Here is a 4,014-nt window from a genome sequence, read left to right as displayed (position 1 = left end):
TTTTCGAGGTAAATTCGATCTGAGAGTACATTAGTCTTGGAGAATTAAGAATGAATAATAATAGATTAAGAAAAGTTATTTGAGGCATTAGTGGTGAATGAGTTCAAAAAAATTTCGCTTTATCGCGCGCGAATTGGAAGTTCATATATATCGAGCCGGAACGGTTAAATGGAGATTTAAGAAACTAATACTAGACTACTAAGAGTGGATAATCACCATATTAAATGAACTACATTGGAGGTTTAGTGCACAATTGAAACAAACCCGAGAGAAAACGGCGGTACGAAACCCCCGCGCGACCACTAGTGAGAGTTGACTTTTTGCACACAACCTAAAACTACTATTTCATTCTTTCTCTCCAAGTTTCATCACCCAAACAAACCCTCATCTCTCTCTCCTCACTCCCTCATTTTCGGCCAGCAACTTCAAGGGAAGAAGGAAGAAAGCTCTCCACTCCATTTTTGCTCATTCTTGCTCCAAAACACTTCCAACTTTGCATCCAACCTCAAAATCACTTGGAGATTAGCCTTGGCCTAGAGGAAAGCTTCATCTTGGCAGTTTTCTTGGGAGTTTTAATGGTGAAATTTCTGGTTTCTTCAATAGCTAAGAGGTAGCCTTCATCCACTTCAAATCTTTCCATTTTCTTGGCTTTAATGGGTTTCGGTTTTGACTATGAAGCTTGTAGCTTCCATATTGTTATTGTTATTTGGATTGAAAAGATTGAAGTGGGTTCTATGAATTCCCACCTTGGGTATATGTGCTGATATGATGATAATATACGTGTTATTGTGGCTGTGATGAGTATTAAGCTTAGAAATTGATGGAAAGATGAAGGAAAAATTTCGTAGGAATGCTAGACAAATTTGTCCTGTTTTGGCCGTACCTGTATTTCGAATTTTGGGGGCTCAAATGACTATGAAACTGATGTGTATATATTGTGTAGAAAGTTTCTACCAAAAATCATTTAAATTGATTGAGCAAAAGTTGAATTTTCGAAATTTATAGAAATTGGAAAACGTGTTCTGGGCTAATGAACGGTGTCTCTTTAATTGAACATATCTCTCTGTACAGACATCAAAATCATGTGCCGTTTGTGAATTTGAAATTAGACGTTTGTAGCTTTCCAACAGTATAAAATTCACCATCTAGTTTGAATTGAGTGAACCGTAGTAGTTCACCAAAGTTACTTGTTCTGTTCTGCTGTGCTGTGCGAGTGACAGTGATAAGCTGTGGCTTGTCGCTTGAATTCGAGCTAGCTATGAACTGATTTTCAAAATAATTTCTTCTGATGAAATGTAGCCTTTTGAATCTAGTTTCCAACGCCACCAACCATTAACAATTTCAAGTTGTATTGAGTGAGATATGGTTCAAATTTCAAACTGCAGTAAAGCTGGAAATCTGGAAAATTCTTCTTTCTTGCTAGCCGACTGGTCTAATTTGATTTGGGACATGTTGTTCCGAAAATTCTGGTGTCAATCACCTACCAAATGTATAATAGATGTTTTTAGGACCTTGTTTTCAAAAATGGATTTAATTGGGACTGATTTCATTGTGCAAAATGTTTTGAAAAGAAAGGAAAGCAAGAAGACAGATTTGCTTCGAAACATTTTACAAACTTCAGTCATTTTGTTAACTACCTTCCCACATAAATTTTTGCATGAAATTTCATACAGGGGTAATCCACATATAGAGATTTAAGTGTACAAAATTTGGTGTTATTTCAAGAACCTTTCGATATCCAAATGATGCTACAAAGTTTGCTTTTCAAATCTGGAAAATTTCTGATTTGTGCCCAAATTCCAGCCAGCTTCAAACTATTATATATCAATGCTCAAAACTCTGAATTTAGTTCTGTTTGTCCTGTTTGAAACCTTGTTTGGACTTCTTATTGTGTTACAAATTTTGAAGGCTAGTTCACTTTCTGTGAATTTTACCGATTTTCCAAATTTTGCCGAAAACTAAGACTGAAACTGTCTTATAGGTTCAAGTCAGCCACTTTGGGCTGAAATTTGAATGTCTTCCATTTATAATCTTTGAAAAATGTCTTCTAGGAACTTTTAGTATTTCGAACAAAGATTCCAACGGTGTAAAGTTTTCCATTTTTTGACATGTAAAACTCCATATTCAATTTTCCAAAGATTGTCGTGCAAAGCTAAAATTTGCCGATTACTTAGAAAATGCAATTTCGGGAACTTGACTTCTTTTCTCGATATCATTTGAACATTTTGAACTCGATTTCATGGAAGATGCTAGTCTCTCTTCAGATTTTGACACTTCACTCTTGAACCTCGAGTTGAGAGAATTAAAGCTCTCTTTTAAGATTTTGATTTAGTCTAAATGAGTGTGCATCCTTTCTTGGTAAATGCATGATTGTGAGTGAAGTTAATTATTATTTGCTCTGGCGCTCAAGGGGACCTTCAAGAGGAACTCGAAGCGGACGCCTAAACACTTATTTGAGCACTTACTCACTTGTTATGAATTGGTGAGTGTTCCATATAGGAGTACGTGACTTGAATAGTTTTACGACATGTTTACTCCATGGTCATTATGTGTTTAACTATTAAGTGCTACCAATAATTGCTCCTATGAACTTTTCCATTGTTTTAAGGCGAGTGTGTACTTTATCTTACTCGATCTACTAAAATGACAAATTTCTATCGTCCAACCGATTTACCGATTTACCATTCAACCGAACCACTATTTACCGATTTACTTGATTATTTGATTACCGGAAATTTCGTGTTCATATGAAATTACGATATATTTCTTACGTGTTCAAGTGTTAAGTATTACCTATAATTGCTCTTATAAAATTGCCATTGTTTTAAGGCAAGTGGGTACTTTATCTCACTCGACCTACTAAAATGACAAATTTCTATCGTTCAATCGATTTACTGATTTACTTGATTACTTACGCATGTTGTAAGCTCTAAGCTGAACTGGATCTTGCCCTTGGTTACTAACTTGCTCGAGTCAGGACTGGACTCGGTCGGGTAGGTTGGAACCCTGAGCTACCGTTTCGGTATACTCAAGTATTACCACTGGAGGGATAAGGTGATAGCCAGACAAATCGAGGGGATCTAAAGTTATAAGGTGAAGTTGATCGAAATAGTTTCACTGGAACACAGTATCCTTCAATGTGTGTTTATTTCTGTATAATGATAACTGTTTTATATTAATGTGCCAATGTGCAACCTTGAATCATACATGTATTATGCTTAAATTACTTGATTTAGTAGAACTGCTAGAGTGTCTTGGAATCTCACTGGGCTGTTTAGCTGATTCCACGTTTTTGTTTTCCTTAACAGGGTTCAAGACCGAGAGTGCTCATGAATAGTACTAAATTGTTTCCTTTTGGAGATTTTAAGTTGTATTATAGTAGATGACTATGGTACATATTCCGTTGGGTTGTATTTAAGTTTGAAGGTTAACTAATTATAAGTATGAAATGTTTTGGAGTACTTTAAATATATATATTGAAATTATTTGAAGTATTCCTAGTTTTGAACCATGCATTGTGGTGAGTCCCGGCGAGAGTTGGACAGGCATCCCGCCGATACCCTTGGGTTCGCCCTTGGGAAAAGTGGGGCCGTCACACAATTGATCATCGATACAAAGATAATTCAATTACTCATTAATAGATTGGTTATAGTTGTCATACATGCGATAAACAACCAGTCTTTCCTTACTTTTTCGATAGTCAAAGTATGACCATTAACTATTTCCCTAACCAAGAAATAACCCTAGGTACGATCATATGATTTAATTTCTCGATTACAATAAGAATTAGAAAAGCCCAACCCTAACCAAGAAACATGCTATGAGGGTTCGTTTAAGTTAGATCATATATTTTCCTAACATGAAACCAATCACACTAGTCGCTACTGGTATTAATCAATTGAACAATTACGGATTCAATCAACTAATCTGGCAGTAGATTACTAGGTTAATTCGAATATCGGGCCCTTGACATTCAAATAACATAACAATCATAAGAAATTAAACCAGAAAAAA

At 35.7% G+C, this 4,014-nt stretch overlaps 1 long non-coding RNA gene across 2 annotated transcripts; it reads left to right on the top strand.

The window, feature by feature from the left end:
* Window positions 1–368: 368 nt before the first annotated feature.
* LOC140013299 (uncharacterized) lies at window positions 369–3,494 on the top strand. Of its 2 annotated transcripts, none has more exons than XR_011820371.1 (2): window positions 369–610; window positions 3,309–3,494. It is a non-coding gene; the product is annotated as an uncharacterized lncRNA (long non-coding RNA). The 2 variants fall into 2 exon arrangements; XR_011820370.1 differs by lacking the exon at window positions 369–610 and adding an exon at window positions 617–3,093.
* The last annotated feature ends 520 nt before the right edge of the window (window positions 3,495–4,014 follow it).

Source organism: Coffea arabica, chromosome 8c, assembly GCF_036785885.1.
Source record: "Coffea arabica cultivar ET-39 chromosome 8c, Coffea Arabica ET-39 HiFi, whole genome shotgun sequence".
Taxonomy (NCBI): domain Eukaryota; kingdom Viridiplantae; phylum Streptophyta; class Magnoliopsida; order Gentianales; family Rubiaceae; genus Coffea; species Coffea arabica.
This window is presented reverse-complemented; position numbering and strand designations above follow the sequence as displayed.